This window comes from Phocoena phocoena, chromosome 5, assembly GCF_963924675.1.
Source record: "Phocoena phocoena chromosome 5, mPhoPho1.1, whole genome shotgun sequence".
NCBI lineage: Eukaryota > Metazoa > Chordata > Mammalia > Artiodactyla > Phocoenidae > Phocoena > Phocoena phocoena.
Genome location: NC_089223.1, coordinates 52706864 through 52729052, shown reverse-complemented (window position 1 = coordinate 52729052; position 22189 = coordinate 52706864). Strand labels below are relative to the sequence as shown.

Below are 22189 nucleotides of genomic sequence, written 5' to 3'. Positions count from 1 at the left end.
TCCTGATTCAGTCTTGGCAGGTTGTGCATTTCTAAGAATTTGTCCATTTCTTCCAGATTGTCCATTTTATTGGCATAGAGTTGCTTGTAGTAATCTCTCATGCTTTTTGTTATTTCTGCAGTGTCAGTTGTTACTTCTCCTTTTTCATTTCTAATTCTATTGATTTGAGTCTTCTCTTTTTTTTTCTTGATGAGTCTGGCTAGTGGTTTATCTATTTTGTTTATCTTCTCACAAACCAGATTTTAGTTTTATTGATCTTTGCTATCATTTCCTTCATTTCTTTTTCATTTAGTTCTGATGTGATTTTTATGATTTCTTTCCTTCTGCTAGCTTTGGGGTTTTTCTGTTCTTCTTTCTCTAATTTCTTTAGGTGCAGGGTTAGGTTGTTTATTCGAGATGTTTCCTGCTTCTGAAGGTGGGCTTGTATTGCTATAAACTTCCCCCTTAGAACTGCTTTTGCTTCATCCCATAGGTTTTGGGTCATTGTTCTCCACTGTCATTTGTTTCTAGGTATTTTTTAATTTCCTCTTTGATTTCTTCAGTGATCACTTCATTATTAAGTAGTGTATTGTTTAGCCTCCATGTGTTTGTATTTTTTACAGATATTTTCCTGTAATTGATATCTAGTCTCATGGCGTTGTGGTCAGAAAAGATACTTGATACGATTTCAATTTTCTTAAATTTACCAAGGCTTGATTTGTGACCCAAGATATGATCTATCCTGGAGAATGTTCCATGAGCACTTGAGAAAAATGTGTATTCTGTTGTTTTTGGATGGAATGTCCTCTAAATATCAATTAAGTCCATCTTGTTTAATGTATCATTTAAAGCTTGTGTTTCCTTATTTATTTTCATTTTGGATGATCTGTCCATGGGTGAAAGTGGGGTGTTAAAGTCCCCTACTATGAATGCGTTACTGTCGATCTCCCCTTTAATGGCTGTTAGTATTTGCCTTATGTATTGAGGTGCTCCTATGTTGGGTGCATAAATATTTACAATTGTTATATCTTCTTCTTGGATCGATCCCCTGATCATTATGTAGTGTCCTTTGTCTCTTTTAATAGTCCTTATTTTAAAATCTATTTTGTCTGATATGAGAATTGCTACTCCAGCTTTCTTTTGGTTTCCATTTGCATGGAATATCTTTTTCCATCCCCTTACTTTCAGTCTGTATGTGTCTCTAGGTCTGAAGTGGGTCTGTTGTAGACAGCATATATAAGGGTCTTGTTTTTGTATCCATTCAGCCAATCTGTGTCTTTTGGTGGGAGCATTTAGTCCATTTACATTTAAGGTAATTATCGATATGTATGTTCCTATTCCCATTTTCTAAATTGTTTTGGGTTCGTTATGATAGGTCTTTTCCTTCTCTTGTGTTTCTTGTCTAGAGAAGTTCCTTTAGCATTTGTTGTAAAGCTGGTTTGGTGGTGCTGAACTCTCTCAGCTTTTGCTTGTCTGTAAAGGTTTTGATTTCTCCATCAAATCTGAATGAGATCCTTGCTGGGTAGAGTAGTCTTGGTTGCAGGTTTTTCTCCTTCATCACTTTCAGTATGTCCTGCCACTCCCTTCTGGCTTGTAGGGTTTCTGCTGAGAGATCAGCTGTTAACCTTTTGGGGATTCCCTTGTGTGTTATTTGTTGTTTTTCCCTTGCTGCTTTTAATATGCTTTCTTTGTATTTAATTTTTGACAGTTTGATTAATATGTGTCTTGGCGTATTTCTCCTTGTATTTATCCTGTATGGGACTCTCTGTGCTTCCTGGACTTGATTAACTATTTCCTTTCCTATATTAGGGAAGTTTTCAACTATAATCTCTTCAAATATTTTCTCAGTCCCTTTCTTTTTCTCTTCTTCTTTTGGAACCCGTATAATTCGAATGTTGGTGCGTTTAATGTTGTCCCAGAGGTCTCTGAGACTGTCCTCAGTTCCTTCCATTCTTTTTTCTTTATTCTGCTCTGCAGTAGTTATTTCCACTGCTTTATCTTCCAGGTCACTTATCCGTTCTTCTGCCTCAGTTATTCTGCTATTGATCCCTTCTAGAGTATTTTTAATTTCATTTATTGCGTTGTTCATCGTTGCTTGTTTCATCTTTATTTCTTCTAGGTCCTTGTTAACTGTTTCTTGCATTTTGTCCATTCTATTTCCAAGATTTCAGATCATCCTTACTATCATTATTCTGAATTCTTTTTCAGGTAGACTGCCTATTTCCTCTTCATTTGTTAGGTCTGGTGCATTTTTATCTTACTCCTTTGTGTTTTTCTGTCTTCTCATTTTGCTTATCTTACTGTGTTTAGGGTCTCCTTTTTGCAGGCTGCAGGTTCGTAGTTCCCGTTGTTTTTGATGTCTGTCTCCAGTGGCTAAGGTTGTTTCAGTGGGTTGTGTAGGCTTCCTGGTGGAGGGGACTAGTGCCTGTGTTCTGGTGGATGAGGCTGGATCTTGTCTCTCTAGTGGGCAGATTCACATCTGGTGGTGTGTTTTGGGGTGTCTGTGGCCTTATTCTGATTTTAGGCAGCCTCTCTGCTAATGGGTGGGGTTGTGTTCCTGTTTTGCTAGTTGTTTGGCATAGGTTGTCCAGCACTGTGGCTTGCTGGTCATTGAGTGAAGCTGGCTCCTGGTGTTAAGATGGAGGTCTTTGGGAGTTTTCCGCCGTTTAATATTATGTGGAGCTGGGAGGTCTCTTGTTGACCAGTGACCTGAAGTTGGCTCTCCTACCTCAGAGGCAGAGCCCTGACTCCTGGCTGGAGCACCAAGAGCCTTTCATCCACACGGCTCAGAATAAAAGGGAAAAAAATTAGAGAGAATTAGTAGAAGTATGAGGAAAGAAAGAAGGAAAGGAGGAAAGGAAGGAAGGAAGAAAGAAGCAAAGAAGGAAAGAAAGGAGGGAGGGAGGGAGGAAGGAAGGAAGGAAGGAGGGAAAGAAGGAAAAAAGACAGAAAGAAAGAGGATACAGTAAAAATAAAGTATAATATAGTTATTGAATTAAAAAATATTAAAAAAAAAGGGTCCGATAGAACCTTAGGACAAATGTTGGAAGTAAAGCTATACAGAGAAAATCTTACACAGAAGCATACACATACACCCTCACAAAAAGAGGTAAAGGAGGAAAAATCATAAATCTTGCTCTCAGAGACCACCTCCTCAATTTGGGGTGTTTCGTTGTCTAAAGGAGGGAAGGAAGGAAGGAAAGAAAGAAAGAACGAAGGTAAAGTATAATAAAGTTATTACAATTAAAATTAATTATTAAGAAAAAAAATTAAAAAAAAACCATGGACGGATAGATCCCTAGGACAAATGGTGGAAGCAAGACTATACATACAAGATCTCACACAGAAGCATACACGTACACATTCACAAAAAGAGGAAAAGGGAAAAAAATCATAGATCTCGCTCCTAAAGTCCACCTCTTTAATTTGGGATGATTCCTTGTCTATTCAGGTATTCCACAGATGCAGGGTATATGAAGTTGATTGTGGAGCTTTAATCCGCTGCTTCTGAGGCTTCTGAGAGAGATTTTTCCTTTCTCTTCTTTGTTCTCACAGCTCACAGGAGCTCAGTTTTCGATTTGGCCCTACCTCTGCGTGTAGGTCGCTGGAGGGCGTCTGTTTTTTGCTCAGACAGGACGGGATTAAAGGAGCCGCTGATTCGGGGGCTCCGGCTCACTCAGGCCGGGGGTGGGGTGGAGGGGAGGGAGGGGCACTGCATGCGGGGCAGGCCTGCGGCGGCAGAGGCCGGCGTGACGTTGCTCCAGCCTGAGGCCCGCCGTGCGTTCTCCCGGGGAAGTTGTCCCTGGATCCCGGGAACCTGGCAGTGGCGGGCTGCACAGGCTCCGCGGAAGAGGGGTGTGAAGAGTGACCTGTGCTCGCACACAGGCCCCTTGGTAGTGGCAGCAGCAGCCTTAGCGTCTCCCGACCGTCTCTGGGGTTCGCGCCTTTTGCTGCGGCTCGCACCCGTCTCTGGAGTTCCTTTAAGCAGCGCTCTTAAACCCCTCTCCTCACGCACCAGGAAACAAAGAGGGAAGAAAAAGTCTCTTGCCTCTTCGGCAGGTGCAGACTTTTCCCCGAACTCCCTCCTGGCTAGCCGTGGTGCACTAATCCCTTCAGGCTATGTTCAAGCCGCCAACCCCAGTCCTCTCCCTGTGCTCCATCCGAAACGGAAACGCGAGCCTCAGCTCGCAGCCCCGCCCGCCCCGGCGGTTGAGCAGACAAGCCTCGGGCTGGTGAGTGCCGGTCGGCACCGATCCTCTGTTCGGGAATCTCCCCGCTTTGCCCTCCGCACCCGTCGCTGTGCACTCTTCCGCGGTCCCGTAGCTCATCCCTCCGCCTCCCGCAGTCTGCGCCCGCGAAGGGGCTTCCTAGTGTGTGGAAACTTTTCCTCCTCCACAGCTCCCTCCCACTGGTGCAGGTGCCGTCCTTATTCTTTTGTCTCTGTTTTATCTTTTTTTCTTTTGCCCTACCCAGGTACGTGGGGAGTTTCTTGCCTTTTGGTAGGTCTGAGATCTTCTGCCAGCCTTCAGTAGGTGTTCTGTAGGAGTTGTTCCAAGTGTAGATGTATTTCTGGTGTATCCGTGGGGAGGAAGATGATCTCCGCGTCTTACTCTTCCGCCATCTTCAAGCCGTACCCCTCTTCATATGGTTTTACCTTACTGTCTAGCAGCATTTTATTTCAATTAGAAAGACTCCATTTGCATTTTTACAAGGAAAGTCTACTGTTAATTATGTCCCTTAGCTTTTGTTTTTCTTGGAATATTTTAATTTCTACTTCATTTTTGAAGGAAATTTTGCCTGATATAGCATTCTTGGTTAACAATTTGTCTTTGAGGACTTTGAATTTATCAATCTACTGCCTTTTGGCCTCCAAAGTTTCTGATGAGATATTGGCTAGTCACCATAGTCAAGATACCTTTTAGGTGATGAAATCCTTCTCTCTTGCTGCTTTCAAGATTCGCTTATTATCTTTGGCTTTTAACATCCTGGTTATAATATGTCCTAGTTTAGGTCTCTTTGAGTTTATCCTACTTGGTGTTCACTAAACTTCTTGGTTTTGTAGATTTATGTATTTCATTAAATTGGGCTATTTTAGGCCATTATTTCTTTAAATATCCTTTCTGCCCATTTCTCTCTTTCTGGGGCTTCCACAATGTGTATGCTCATTCACTGGATGATGTCCCAGAAGTTTGTTAAGCTTTGTTCATTTTTCTTCATTTGTTTTTCTTTCTGTTCCCCCAACTTGATAATATCAATTATCCTTTCCTCAAGTTTATTTATAATTTTGCCTGTTCATTTCTGGTTTTGAACTCCTGAGGTGAGCTTTTCATTTCAGTTATTGTAATTTTCATCTCCAGGATTTCTTTTTGGCCCTTTCTTTAGTAATTTCTTTTTCATTATCAATATTTCATTTTGTACCTACATCATTTTTTTCTCTTTATCATTGTCTCCCTTTGGTTGTTAGTGCATCTTTACGGCAGTGGTTTTAAAGGCTTTTTGTAGCAGCCACAAAATCCAGACTTCCTCAGGAATGGTTTCTCTCTATTTTTTTCCTATGATTGAGCCATATTTTTGTCTATCTTCTTATGCCTTGTGATATCTGTTGAGAGCTGTACATTTGATTTTTATAATGCTCTAACTCCAGAAATCAGAATTGCCCCTTTGTTAGAGTTTGAATTTTTTTTTTTTCGGATTGTTGAAGTATTTGTCTTTACCAGAAACCAGGCTGAGTTTAAAGTTTTAGGTCTTCTCAGTTCTTTTATAAGCCAGTATCTTTCCCTGGACATGCACATAGCTTTTCAAATTCCACTATGTGAGGTTGTTTTTAATGACCTAATTCAATGTCTTGCTCCCTAATGGACAAAAAAAGAAAAAAATAGTGCTGATCCTTTAAAACTCCTGGATATTGTTTCTGCTTATGAAGGTTGAAACAACTCTGGCCAACTTCTGTGCCTACACTTCAAGGATCAGAGGCAGTAATCAGCAAACAGAATGCAGAACCCTAATATCTGGAAAATAAGGTCTTTTTTGCCCACAGTGGCTCCACCAATTTACACCAGAAATATAGGCATTTTGCCTGACATGGGGTTGAGTGATGGAGGCTTTGAAGTTGCTTTTAGTCTAAAGGGGTGAAATTTACTAAATTAACCACAGTTCCTAGTCAAGCTGTCCCCTGTGAGTTGTAAGTGCTCAGACAGGCCCCAGAGTTCCAATATAGTTACTTCCTACAGCTTTGGCTAGCACAATTATTTTTTTGGTAGAGAGACAAAAAAAATTTGTGCTTCCTATTCTACCCTGTTTTCACCCATAAGCATTGCATTTTAATGCAATTGAAAACTCAATAATTTTCAATAATTTTATGAAAATGCTTTTTGGATTAAATATTTAAATGGGTACTACTTACACAAAATAATTTTAAAGTAACTTCATTATGAATACAAAAATTATTATGATGATTTGTAACTTAAAATTACATTTAATTCTCTATTTTAACTAAAGGTAAGGAGAAAAGGGTGTCCCTGGCAGTTTAAAAGCAACATCACTCAGTTATAACCTAGAATGGTATCAATAAATAATTGTAATTTATAGGAACATCATAGAGTGAACTGCATAAATCTTTTAGTGTATTATTATAGTTTTTAACTGTTTAAATAGAAGAATCACTATTTAGGAGTATTTCAGGAATCTAAGCTGTCAATTCCGGGCTCAAACAGGGCCTGGTCCATGTCCATTAATTAAAAGGAAATAGAATCCCAAGGCATTCTGTAAATCAAAGCTATATTTTTGAATATCTATTCCCTTATTCTCCATGAAGGTAGTTGCAATTTGTGTGTATGCCTCAGATTAAAAAAACAATAAGCACAACAAAACAAGGTTAGATTACATGGAAGCCTTAAAATGTAGATACAAAGCCGACTGAAAATTTGACAGTAGTGAATGATTGTTTTAGCTTATTATTTAAAGAAAATTTTGCAATATGTTTTCCTGTTAGTAATGCCAGGTTTAAAACAAGACAGCAATCAAATATCCTGTTTTAACAGTTAATAACTTTTTTTTTACAGTTCAGTTAAATTGACACTAACATTGCCAATAACATTTCTGACATTTTAAAGCACGCTTTTAAGGAGATCTTCATGGAATTTAAAATAGCTGTCCCTGAAAAAATAAGATTATCTGACCTTCTGAGGAATCTGGGCAAGGGCTGATGCAATCACATTAGACTTCTCTTCTGTGAGGTTTTTGATCATTGACCCCAGAGTAAACACTACAACTGCAACTTTTTTTTTAAACATCTTTATTGGAGTATAATTGCTTTACAATGGTGTGTTAGTTTCTGCTTTATAACAAAGTGAATCAGTTATACATATACGTATGTCCCCATATCTCTTCCCTTTTGCATCTGCCTCCCTCCCACCTTCCCTATCCCACACATCTAGGTGGTCACAAAGCACCGAGCTGATCTCCCTGTGCTATGCGGCTGCTTCCCACTAGCTATCTATTTTACATTTGGTAGTGTATATATGTCCACGCTACTCTCTCACTTTGTCTCAGCTTACCCTTCCCCCTCCCTATATCCTAAAGTCCATTCTCTAGTAGGTCAGTGTCTTTATTCCCATCTTGCCCCTCGTTCTTCATGACCTTTTTTATTTTGATTCCGCATGTATGTGTTAGCATACGGTATTTGTTTTTCTCTTTTTGACTTACTTCACTCTGTATGACAGAACCTAGATCCATCCACCTCACTACAAATAACTCAATTTCGTTTCTTTTTATGGCTGAGTAATATTCCATTGTATATATGTGCCACATCTTCTTTATCCATTCATCTGTTGATGGACACTTAGGTTGCTTCCATGTCCTGGCTATTGTAAATAGAGCTGCAATGAACATTACTCTTTTTGAATTATGGTTTTCTCAGGGTATATGCCCAGGAGTGGGATTGCTGGATCATATGGTAGTTCTATTTTTAGTTTTTTAAGGAAGCTCCATACTGTTCTCCATAGTGGCTGTATCAATTTACATTCCCACCAACAGTGCAAGAGGGTTCTCTTTTCTCCACACCCTCTCCAGCATTTATTTTTTGTAGATTTTTTATGATGGCCATTCTGACCGGTGTGAGATGACATCTCATTGTAGTTTTGATTTGCATTTCTCTAATGATTAGTGATGTTGAGCATTCTTTCATGTGCCTCTTGGCCATCTGTATGTCTTCTTTGGAGAAATGTCTATTTAGGTCTTCTGCCCATTTTTGGATTGGGTTGTTTGTTTTTTTGATATTGAGCTGCATGTGCTGCTTGTAAATTTCAGAGATTAATTCTTTGTCAGTTGCTTCATTTGCAAATATTTTCTTCCATTCTGAGGGTTGTATTTTCATCTTGTTTATGGTTTATTTGCTGTGCAAAAGCTTTGAAGTTTCATTAGGTCCTGTTTGTTTATTTTTGTTTTTATTTCTACTTCTCCAGGTGGTGGGTCAAAAAGGAACTTTCTGTGATTTATGTCATAGAGTGTTCTGTCTATGTTTTCCTCTAAGAGTTTGATAGTGTCTGGCCTTACATTTAGGTATTTAACCCATTTTGAGTTTATTTTTGTGCATGGTGTTAGGGAGTGTTCTAATTTCATTCTTTTACATATAGCTCTCCAGTTTTCCCAGCACCACTTATTGAAGAGGCTGTCTTTTCTCCCCTGTATATTTTTGCCTCCTTTATCAAAGGTAAGGTGACCATATGTGTGTGGGTTTATCTCTGGGCTTTCTATCCTGTTCCATTCATCTATATTTCTGTTTTTGTGCCAGTACCATATTGTCTTGATTACTGTAGCTTTGTAGTATAATCTGAAGCCAGGTATCCTGATTCCTCCAGCTCCGTTTTCTTTCTCAAGATTGCTTTGGCTGTTCAGAGTCTTTTGTGTTTTCAAACAAATTGTGAAATTTTTTGTTCTAGTTCTCTGAAAAATGCCAGTGGTAGTTTGATAGGGATTGTGTCAAATCTGTAGATTGTTTTGGGTAGTAGAGTCATTTTCACAATGTTGATTCTTCCAATCCAAGAGCATGGTATGTCTGTCCATCTATTTGTATCATCTTTAATTTCTTTCATCAGTGTCTTATAATTTTCGGCATACAGGTCTTTTGTCTCCTTCGGTAGGTTTATTCCTAGATATTTTATTCTTTTTGTTTCAATAGTAAATGGAAGTGTTTTCTTAATTTCACTTTCAGATTTTTCATCAGTGTATTGGAATGCCAGAGATTTCTGTGCATTAATTTTGTATCCTGCTACATTACCAAATTCATTGATTAGCTCTAGTAGTTTTCTGGTAGCATCTTTAGGATTCTCTATGTATAGTATCATGTCATCTGCAAACAGTGACAGCTTTACTTCTTTTCCAATTTGGAGTCCTTTTATTTCTTTTTCTTCTCTGGTTGCTGTGGCTAAAACTTCCAAAACTATGCACAACTCCATTTTCTCCAGAGCTTTGCACAAACTCTTCTAACTCCTGTGAGGGAAACAGTCTTTGTTATATGAAAGTTGATAGTATCAAGAATAAGTCATACACTTTTCTCAACGTGTCAGAATTATTAGAACATTTCTGTTTTTCATATGTTAACCATTTCAGTGTACAAAATATGACCTGAAATCACTGGTTACTATACAAATTAAAAATGACTTAAATTGGATGTTCCCTTCAGCATGATAGAGCGGTGTGTGTGTGTGTGTGTGTGTGTGTGTGTGTTTACAAATTATTGACTACATATTATCTCCTGCCATGTGCAGAGCTCTTTACATGTATCCTTTAACTTAGATATATGGGAATTCTAAGAGATATGTATACATTTGCAAATGAGAAAGCTGTCTCAGTAAGGTTGAGTAAATTGTCCAAGTCTACACAGCAGTAGCTGGCAGAGCCAAATTTCTAAGTTAAGCTTGTTGATTGTAAAGCCAATGACTATATTCAGTACTCTCTATTGCCTTCCAAAACCCTCTCCACAATGTTCCAAATGAAGAATATTTGATTCCTGCTTTAAGTTAAATAGTTCCGGTGCTTCACTTTATATTTAGTTTTGGATGCTAATAAGATTATCATTCATTTTTCTGCTGAATCGCAGTCAGTATAATGACATAAGTTTGGTATATTTACTTTAACCTGTTTTCTAAATTTCAGTTTTCTTTTACCTTGGTTACATTTTCTCTTTGTATAAGCTTCCATAAACACATTTAGAAATGAGGTAGCCATGTAAATTCCTGACTAGATAAGACATGCAGAAAGAACTATAATGAATACTCTGAGGCTGACAGTAATATAATAGAAATATATGACTTTCCATTAAAAATAAAAATATATTTAATCATGTGGAAGTAAAAATGATCCTTTCATCCTATGTTTAACTATAAGAAAACTAAAACTAAGTCAACTAAATAAGAGAAGGAAAAAAATGTATGAGTCTTGAAAGGGAAAGACAGGGAAGAGATTTATATTAAGGAATTGACTCACATGATTATGGAGTTTGGAAAGTTTAATCTGCAGAAGAGACCATGAGGCTGGAGACTCAGAGAAGAGCCATTGCTCTAGTCAAGTCTGAAGTCTGTCTACTGGCAGAATTCTTTTTTGCTTGGGAGCATTCAGTCTTTTGTTCTATTCAGGTCTTCAACTAATTGGGTGAGGCTCACCCACATAATAGAGAGTAATTTGTTTACTCAAGGTCCACATATTGAAATGTTAATGTCATCCAAAAATACCCTCACAGAAACTTCCAGAATGATGTTTGGCTAAATAGCTGGGTGCCTGGCCCAGGCAAGTTGATACATAAAATTAAACATCACACTATATTTTACGTGGATTGACTTAATATGTAAAGCTATCAATCTCTTTAAATTTCTTTTCATTTATGGCATTTTTCTTGATAAATTGGCACATATTTTAAAATTTATTAAAAAATTACATTTTCATCGATAATGAATGAACTTTGAAAAAGCAAAGGAAATACTGGAGACTACTTCATCAGATAATAATGCAGAATACAAAATGAAGGCTACTGAATTGCTAACAGACTAAGTGAACCATAGAATAATGTAGTTAGGACAGAAAGAGAGACATGAGTATGTGATAGTCCCGTTTATGCTAAAAATGGTATCACAATTCACTGGGACAATCAGTGAGAAAAATTCATACTGGGTGGATTGTTTATCAGGTAGTAGTATAACAATACATTCATTATTCAGACAAAACAGGGAGGTGAATGTTTACCTCCTAGCATGTATTAATAGAAAAATCTGAATGCATTAAATATATCATGTTAAACTATAATATTATACATTTAAAAATAAAATATAAGAGAATGTCTCTTTAACCTCAGAAAAGATACAAATATTTTAAATGAGACTTTGAAAAGTACAAATCATAAGGTATTAAAGGATGGATTTGATTACATCAAATTTGGCAGTTTATGTTTAAAAAAGGAAATTAGAGGTAATATTAACAAATATATGAAGCCATAGGAGAAGATATTTGCAATGGCTAGATCAAGGATTAATACCTAAATATTCTATGCTATGGAAAGAATTTGTATTTCTTGCAAAAGTGTTAGAATATCCAAAATAATGTACTAAGTATATGAGTTTCAAAGAGGGAAAATAAGAATAATAAGTTTCTGAAAAGATGTTCAGCTTTGCTATTACAGAGAATACAAATAAAATTCAGCAATGTAATATCACTTTACCTCTTTGAAACTGACAAATAGAATAGTATCAAGGTGTAGATAAAATGTGGAAGATGTGACCACCTATGCACTTCTGATGAAACAACACATTTGTAGAGATATTCAGTGAAATTAAATATACAACACAATTAAATATGCCAATAACCCATGATACTATAATTTAATCCCACTATTGGATATAGATCTCAAATATATGCCTAGCTTTGCAAATTTTCCTCCTAATATTCTCCGTTGTAGGATGGAGATGGGGACACCTAATTATCCTTTGTGAGGAATAAATAAAATGTGATAAATACATAAACCAAAACTCTGCAACTCTCACAATGAATTAAATGGATTTACAAATAGAAACTTGGATATACTTGAAAAATATCATAGAGTAATAAGAAAAAGAAAATGTGAATTATAGTATAAAATAATTTATGTAATTATAAAACTCAAATCAATACTATATATAGTTTGAAGATCCACAGTATCTGTGTAAATTGAAGTGAGATGATAAATATTAAATGCATTTGACTGGGTACCTACTGGTTGTGGGGTAATGAAAAAAAAGAAGATAAAGAAAAAAAATGCTAGAAAATAAATCAAAAGAGATGTCAGCTATGGGCTGATTATCATATGGAATGAATTGTGAGAATGATTAATACATTCTGAGGCTCTGAAATTAAAAAAAGAAAACCCCAAATTCCACAATTCCACAAACTTACATTTTGGCATTCAAAATCAAATTGACATCTTTTTCATGTTGTAATGGAATCTGAATACATGTATCATATTGAAAATTCTATAATAGATCATGTGACAAATAGTGCTACTGACACAAACATTATTGAGTAATAATCTATTTTGAAGTGATAAATTTAAGGTTTAGATTGTGATTCAATGTCAGTTTGAGATAAGTAGTTCTTGTCCTGTGTGGATAAGTATTATTGTTGGAATTAGGCTGGTGATAAAAGCATATGAGATTGTTGTTTTACACAGGATGGATATATATTACTTTTGTAAATACTTGAGTTTATAATTGTAAATGTTATTATAATTGGAATTGTTAATATGAATAGTGTGACTAGTGTGAAGGAGGTAAATAAGTTTATTACTTTTATTTGGAGGGAAAATTTTCACTCCTCTCTCCAACCTTTTCCTACATCTTCCTTACAGGGAAAAGATGAAAGTCTGAGTCTTACTGCAGATCCCTAGTTGGGTCACATTCCTTAGAGGATTGTTGTGCTGAGTGCTATAAGAACACACATACATGATTAACTGTGACTCTCCCTCTACTTCTTCAGTAGATGGGGCTAAAAGTTTAAGAAGAAAAGACCCTGTTCCAAAGATGGGTCTTCAATACTGCTTTTTCCTTTTAATGTTTACATTGATCTGATTAATTTGACATAGCTGCCTGACATTGATATGATTTTGGCTCAAGGGTAGAAGCAGCTGTGTACACTTTGAGTTTAACCAAATGATCCAGGCTAATTTACCAGAGAGCTCTGCATAGGGATTAAGGCACAAATGTAGTTAACAAAGGGCTCGCACTTATATATCATCTGTCATTGTACATACTCTAACTCAGAAACAGAACACAAATGTGGTTATTGTTTGTGGAAATGTTCAAGTTTTACACTTTCTCCCATCATATTCCTTTCTATCAGAGCCTCAAACCTCACGATTACTTTACTTGTCACTCTCTTTATGTGTTAATTTGCACATTCACATGGACTCCTATTTGTATGTAAACGTAGATACAGTGTACTTTAGTATCTTTTTTTTTTAAAGATTTATTTATTTAATTTTATTTTTGGCTGCATTAGGTCTTAGTGGCAGCACGTGGGATCTTCATTGAGGCATGCAGGATCTTTCCTTGCAGTGCGCGGGCTCTTCGTTGGGGCATGCGAGCTTCTCTCTAGTTATGGTGTGCGGGTTTTCTCTCTCTAGTTGTGGCACGTGGGCTCCAGAGTGCATGGGCTCTGTAGTTTGCGGCACGGCAGGCTCTCTAGTTTAGGTGTGCAGGTCAGTAGTTGTGCGCAGGTTTAGTTGCCCTGCGACATGTGGAATCTTAGTTCCCTGACCAGGATCAAACCCGCATCCCCTGCACCATTAAGGCGTATTCTTTACCACTGGACCACAAGGGAGGTCCCCAGTATCTGCTTTTTATAGTTAGGGATACCATTGAAAATCTTCTGGAAATATTCTAATACCAAAATTAATCATGTGAATTATTCAAACAATTACATGTTATGAAAATGCTTGCTATATTAAAGAACCCCCTTACAGTTGTCATAAACTTAGGAATCATTTTTTTTCATGAGTGTGAGAGCATGTCATTATTGAACTGCAGAGATGTGATTGTGCTTTTGTAGTGTCCCCAGGGCCCTAGTGTTCTCTGATGGGTGGAGACAGGGGAAATAAGATCCATTGGAAATACTTCAAAGCTCTTACACTTTCTGGACATCCTTAAAGTTCATACAAAAGAAATCAGTTAGATCCTTGGTGACATATAGTTGGTAAAATAAATAAATGCACAAATTCACACAAACACACATTATATATACATGTATGTGTGTTACTGGGTCAATAATAAGGAAATAGGAGAATTCTGAATATTTTTGAATTATTAAATATAGCAAATATACTTATAAGTAAGTCTCACACTATCCCAACAGGGCATAGACCTTTTATCAAAAATTATGAAATAAAATAAAAAAGGCTCAGAATATTTAAGTGATTACTTTCTGAGCAGAAACAATGGCTTAGAACAAAGTAGAATGGAAATCCAATATCATTTAACTTGTCAAAATATTAATGTACATATTCATATAACAGGATAAAGTAAAAATTTCTGTTACATGATTTAAAAATTCCCCCAAATTCTCAACCTCTTCAATGAGTATTCCATATATTTCCTGACCTTACCTGAAACTCAGGTCTTGCCCTATAATCCTTTAAGTATGCTCAATCATTCTACCCTACCTACATCAAACAGGGTCCAGACAGAGTCTTAATATGTGTCCTGCTTTCTTTTGACTGACATTTCCAACTGTTTCATGTTCTCTGCTTTTAAAAATTATCCTTATCTTTATGTCTTTACTCTGTACTGTCAACTACTCATGTTCTCTAATGCCAACTGTCAGGCTGACAGGTGCAACACCTGTTCACACAAGCCTTAGACATTTGGATTATAGTCTCCTGTTCCACCCCAATTTCTGTTTTTTAACTCTGGGTGGTGTAATGTTTACAATAAACAGCCAATACAAAGTCATGTCTTCTTATTCCTTGACATCCCTAATTTAAAACCACTTCTTATGGAAAAGGCAAAACTATGGAGGAAGTAAAAATAGTGATTTCTAAAGATTTAGGGGCAGGGAAGGATGAAGAAATGGAGCACAGAGGATTTTTAGGAGAGTGGAGAGGCTGTATGAGAGTATAAGGGTAGATAACATGTCATTATACGTTTATCAAAAGATGGACTGTACAACACACAGAGTAAACCTTACTGTAAACCGTGGACATTTGTTGATATTCATGTGGATGTTGGTTCATAAAGTGTAACAAATGTGCTGCAGGTATGTGGCATATTGATGGTGAGGGAAGCTGTGTATGGGAGGGGGCTAGAAATAGGTGGGGACCCTCTGTATTTTGTGCTCAGCTTTGCTGTGAATATAAATGCCTCTAAAAATAGTCAATTAGTTTAAAAATAAACCCCACAAATACTGCATAGACCTGTCCTCTGAGATTGAAACAATGTATTTTATAGCTACTTGCTAGACACTGCATTGTATCTTATTCAGCATACCCATATATGAAACGATCATTTTCCCTCACAACTGCTCCCATTTACTTCACCTTTGTAAATGACAATATTCACTACTAAATTGCCCATATAAAAAATAATAATAATAAATAAGTAAAGGGCTGACATATACAAAGAAACAAAAGCCAAGGATTAATTCTGGCACTCTCTCTTTTAATCTCCACCCTCAGCCTATCAGAAAATCCTATTGATTTTCTTTGTAAATACTTCCTAAATCTCTCCATTTATATTCAAAATTGCTATCATATTGAAGTTTGGATCTTTATAATGACTTTCAGGAACTATTGCAACTGTATCTCAGTCCATTTCCCTGCTTTAAATCTTGCTCCATTCCAAACAATTCAATAGTCAAAATTTATGAAAGAGGACGCTATATCACATTACTGCTTACAAATTATATGTTGATTCTCATCAACCTTAAATTTGAAGTGAAGAATACTTAGCATTGTCCCTTTGTTTTTTCATAACCTATCCTCCGATCATGTCTCCAGTCTAATATCTCTCCTCTTTTCAAATCAAACAGGTCATCATTACTGAATTTCTGCCAAAATTTTACTGGGCCATCTCATTTCTATTAGATCTTTTATCAAAGTATTATAATTTCCCCACTATTGTCCATGTCTTAGACAAGACTATGCTAACTAACATGCAATTCCAAAATCTTAGTGGCTTAAAACAACAGCTTATTTCTTTCCCATGCCATATGTCCATCTAGTGAGCTGCAACTGTTACATATATTCTTTAACTAGGACTCAGGTTGACAGAGTAGCCACTCTGGAACACACCCCATTGATATTACAGAAAAGAGAACTCTGGAGTAAGTGCACCTGACAGTTAAATGTTGGACCTGGAAGTGATACATGACACTTCAGCTCATACTCATTGCCTGGAGAGTATTGAACAATTTGCACCAAACTCAGGGGCTAGGGATTTTATTGTTGTCAAATATCTGGCATATTTGATGAACATCATTAATGATTACCATGATAATGTTATTAATGCTATGGTATTATAATACTCCAAGTGGATAATTCCCATTAATTCCTATGTCCAAGTTTTCAGATTGAAGATTAAATACTAAAAATAATAAACTAGAAATCATTCCAAGAGGTAAACACTCAAAGAGACAATAATAAGTACATTTAATTACCTTTAGCAGGGGCTTTGCAGGCTTGCAGTGCAGTCCTCCAACAAATTCAAAATTAGGTAGTAAGGGTGAAGAAATTCAAAATCTCGGTAAGTTCGAATCAACCACATTTCAGCTTTCCCCATAATCTCACATAATGTGGTAGGTTTTCCTGAATAAAAATAAAGAATGATAGAGGGGAAAAAATGATATATGAGATGGGAAATGTTTTACCATCAAATTTTCTAAGAAAAATCTTTAAAGAACCAGTATTGGTCCCATGTAACTATTGCCTTTTCCCTGCAAGAGTACACAATAGTGAGATTATGAAGAATCAGACACAGATTTAAGTATGGAACAAAGTCAAAAGCCTGCTGCTTTCTCTGTCAACAGACTCTTTCAGCTTGAGCTAAGTCTGAGCCCTACTCCATGCTCAGAATCAGCACGTGCTCTGAGCAATGAGCAAGAAATTCAGCCAGTGATCCCAGCCTACTATGGTAGAGTCTCCTCCTCTTCTGGAATTCCAATTTATCTCATCCTCATTGCTCCAAAAGAATTTGATATCTTTAAAAATCAGCTTTTGTAATTGATCCATCTTTTTTTTCCCTGGTGTTTGGGAGTTTGCCGCCACAACTAACTATACCCTATCAGGACTGAAATCTTTTAATAAATATTTAAAAGTGATTATCTCCTTTGCTATCCATAATTATAGTTCCTGTTTCACAAGATCTTGTCCTCTTTGGTGAAGATATAGCACTTCATAATAATCTGGTGATGTATTAGTTGTTATTTTGACATATTTAGCTGACAAACACTACAAAAGGGGTACCTTTCAACTGAAGTGGCGACCAAGTGAATATTAACAGAATAAGAAATAAAATTAGTGACTCTGATTAAATTATTTTTCTTAATTTTGAACCAGAGCCTCCTTTCTGAATTCTATTCAATTACTGTGGTGTAAGGGACCTTACCCAGCATTTTGGTGTCCTTTCAAAATATGTACTCTATATCACTAATAGGAGGAAACCATTGCTATCTGGTTTCTCTCCACATGGCTTTTTGAATAATCTCCTTGATATTCTAAGTGTGTTAAAGTTTGATTAGAAAATGTAAGCGATTTTGAACTGCCAGGAAGATCTATCTGCATGAGATCACAAGAAAATCTCATTAATTTAGGTTTTGATTCTGGTAATGCCAAAGGTATTCAAAATCCAGTTTCATACTCAGTGTGTATCCCATTTCACTGCCTTATTGGTGTCAGCCATGAGTATAATATTATTCTCTTTGTGAAATGTTTCACTCTCATACCCTTTCGTAAAAGTTTCATTGAGATATATTTTAAATACAATCAAGTCTTCCTTTTAAATAAATGACAGTGTAGTTTTTGGTATATTTATAATGTTGTGAAACAATCACCACTATTAAATTTTAGAAAATCATTAATCCCCAAGAAATCCTGTATCCATTTAGAACAGATACTCGATAAAAGGAAAAGGGAAGCAGTTATAAAACAAGAGATCACAACTATAAAGGAAAATTTTAATTTTTCAGGAATAAACTAATTTTTTAGTAATGATGCCTTATTAGAGATATTTCTGTCAAAAATAGTAACAAAGAAAACAATTTTAAAATTCACATGAAACTGAAAAAGACCCCAAATAACCAAAGAAATCCTGAGAAAAAAGACCAATCTGCAGGCATCACAGTTTCTGATTTCAAGCAAGATTATAAAGCAATAGTAGTCAAAACAATTTGGTACAGGCATAAAAACAGACGCATGGACCAATGGAACAGAATCAAGAGCCCAGAAATAAACCCATGCATATTTGATCAACTAATATTTCACAAAGGAACCAAAACAACTCAATGGAAAATGACAGTTTTAAACAATTCTTGCTGAAAAAAATGGATATTCATGTGCAAAGGAATGAAACTAGACTCCAATCTTACTCCACAAAAATTAGCTGGAAATAGATTAAAGATGTCAATGTAAGACCTGAAACCAAAAAATTTCTAGAAGAAAACATGACAGAAAATTTTCTTGACAGAGGTCTTGACAATGACTTTTAAAATATGACACAAAAGCATAAAAAACAAAATTAAAAATAAATAAGTGGGACTACTTCAAACTAAAATGACTATGCACAGCAAAAGAAATGATCAACAAAATGAGAATGCAACCTATGAAATAAGAGACATTATTCTCAAACCATATATTGGATACAGGGTTGCCATCCAAAATCTCTAAGGAATTCATACAATTCAGTACAAAAAAAATAATAATTCAATTAAAAATTGAGCAAAGGACCTGAATAGACATTTTTCCAAAGAAGCTATTCAAATAGGTAGCAAATATATAAAAATGTGCTCACCATTGTTAATCATCAGGGAAATGCAAATTAAAACCACGGGGAGATATCACCTCACACCTATTAGCGTGGCTATCATGAAAAGACAAGAGATAACAAATGCTGGGGAGGATCTGGAGAAAGGGGAGCCTTTGTGCACTGTTGGTGGGAATGTAATTTGTGTAAAACTATGGAAAACAGTTTGGAGATTCCTCAAAAATTTAAAAATAAAACTACTATGGCACTCCATGTTCACTGCAAGTTTGGAACATTATACAGTAGCCAAACTATGGAAGAAATCTGCATGTTTTTCAATGGGTGAATGGATAAAGAAAATATGATTATATATACCATGGAATAGTATTAAGTCATGAGAAAAAAGGACAACCTGTCATTTGCCTCGACAGATGGAAATTGAGGAAATCATGGTAAGTGAATTAGGTCAGACAGAGAAAGAAAAATCCTATTTGATATCACTTAAATGTGGAATCTAAAAAGAAAACAAAACAAAAAAGAAAATGAACTCATAGAACCAGAGAACAGATTGGTGGTTGCCAGATGCTGGGGCTGGAAGATGGGCACAATAGGTAGGTGAAGGTGGTGAAAGGGTACGAAATTGCAGTTATAAAATAAGTCAGTCCTGTGGCTGTGATGTACAGCATGGTGACTATAGTTAATAGTACTGTATTGTATATATGAAATGTGCTAAGAGAGTAGATCTTAAAAGTTCTCATCTCAAAAAAAAAAAAAAACTACATTCAGTGATGAGTGTTAACAAGTTCTTGTGGTGTTCAATATGTACAAATATAAAACCATTATGTTGTATACCTGTGATAAAAGGAAATGATTTTAAGGCAGGACAAGAAAAATTTAACATAAAATTTTCTCTTCCATTTGAGCCACTACCCCACCCGCCCCCTTTAGTGTATCTGCATTCTACATTAACTAGGTCCCCTTAGAAGACACAAGAGTGCCTACTCAACCACCACCACCACAACAACAAAAAAACCAATTTCCTCCTGGTGCCAGCAAGGTAGCTCCTTAGGAGATAAAATTCCTTCCTTAATCCCTTAAGGGATTACAGTGACCCACAGCTCGCCTTCTTGACCTATGTAAACTGTCAGTATATTACTTTGATGTATAACACTTTGTCTCAAAAACTTGTACAACTGTGCTTTGACTTCTAATGGGGAGAACATTCCTCAGAGCTTTATGAAAAACTGTCTCCTGGATTATAATCCTCACGTTGGCTCGAATACAATTTTCCAGTTTTTTGTAGACTGACTATTGATTAATTTTTGTAGATCCCTGAAATGAATGCAATGTTACATGTTAATTATATCTCAAAAAATCTAAATAATGTAAGTAGGGTAGGGCTTCCTCAAAGATAAATAATGTCTTATGCAAAAATCATCCATGACACAATTAAATGAATGCTTTTCAAATAAAAAAAATCAAAAGGAAAAACAGAGGGGGTAAACAGACTTGCTTAAACAGAGAAAAACTTTGTGCTCAGAGTAAAAGCTCACTAGTTGACCTCTAATGAAATTTAAAATAGAACAACAGCAACAATAAAATAATAGGTTAAAAGTTTAGAAACATGGTCCTTTAGGGAAAAATATTCCTTTTTTCTCCTTTGGAAAACAAGAGCAGATGAAACGAAGCTACATTTATTTATTTATTTTCTAGTTTCATGCTCACCACATGCCAAGCTCTGCAACCAACTAACCAATCCCTGATAGAATGCAAACAGAAAGCCTAAGAAGCAGCTGTTAATCAGAAAGAAAACAGGCTGTGTACCAGAAGTAAACAAGAGAGTAGTCCAAGGTTATGGAAATTAAGCACAGTGTCAGATTTGGGTTTTCCAGTTACTTCAAAAAAACCTACGGGCATCGGTCAGGATTTATGCATAGATATATAGAATATTCCTTCTTTGATATATTGTCAGTACTCCATCATATAAAACAAAACAAAAAAGAGAAAAAAAGGAAAAAAAGAGAAAAAAAAGAGAAAAGAAAGAAGAAAATTATTATTTTTTCATTCAATACAGTTAAGCAAGAGGAGCTTGGGTTCTCTCTTAAAAACACTTTTTTGTAAGTTTTTATACAGTCAGATAAATATTTACATTTTACATATGAAATAAGAATCATTACATGCACATTTCTCTTACCTAAAACCTTGCTGTAATACTTATCCCATTCCAGAAATATATCATATGAATATAACATTTCACTCATTGCATAGAAAAACCCAATTCTTCAGCCTCTGTATAAAAGTCACATTGTCTGTCAGTACTGATGTGATGCCAGGAACATATGAAGAAGGTATAAGATGCTCAGCACACAATCTCTCAATGACATTCCCATAAGAAAACCAAAAAGAATATATAAATGGGATATTGAGGAGTTCAGCCACTGATTCCCCACAAAAGCTTAAAGGGTCATCAATACAGATATCAAACTTAGCTGCCTGTAGCCTGTTGAGTAACTCCTTGTTTGTGATAGCACTGTCACATGCTCATTTGTCTGATGTTAATAAACTGCTGATCATTTTTGTTAGTTTTTCTTGCAAGTCCCACCATGAAAGTTTCGGCACTTCAAAAGAAATTGTATAGAGACCAGTATCAAATTCTTCCATGAAAGCTTCTTTAGTTACTGGAAGTTGGATGATCTCCACGTTGAAGGGAATCTTGGTATTATCCAGCAGAAGGCTTGGTGAAGGTACCAGGATGGTTATCTCATGTGTGTGAAGGAGGAGTTCTTCCAGAATAACTTTTAAATTAATCCAGTAACTAAAATCCTCAGGCCATACAAGTACTTTCCCAGTCCTTCCAGGGTCAAAGAGACATAGATGCAGCCTGAAAAGGACACAGAAGCCTTTCACAGTCTTCATGGTTAACTCTTGCTCAAACTAAATCTTATCCATTTTATTTTATTTTATAGTAGGCTGGGTTGAACTTTGAATTGTGTACTTGTAAATCCACCATATGTCAATTAAAAAATAAATTAATTAATTTAAAAGAAAATGATTAAAATGCAATGCAACTGCTGTGACGGAAAAAAAAGTCAATGAAGTCAATAATATATTAAGGAAAAAAAAACAAGTGAGAATTTCCAAACTTCTTTTGGATGATATAAAAATAAAAAGGCTTAAAGTTAAAGACAAATCCATAATAATTTCTTGGTAATGTTAAAAAAATCCATCATCATGTGATG

At 35.9% G+C, this 22189-nt stretch overlaps 1 pseudogene; it reads right to left on the bottom strand.

Moving 5' to 3' along the window:
- LOC136123596 (UDP-glucuronosyltransferase 2C1-like) overlaps nt 1–21866 on the bottom strand; it is a 43941-nt pseudogene extending 22075 nt beyond the window's left edge.
- Nucleotides 21867–22189: the final 323 nt, after the last annotated feature.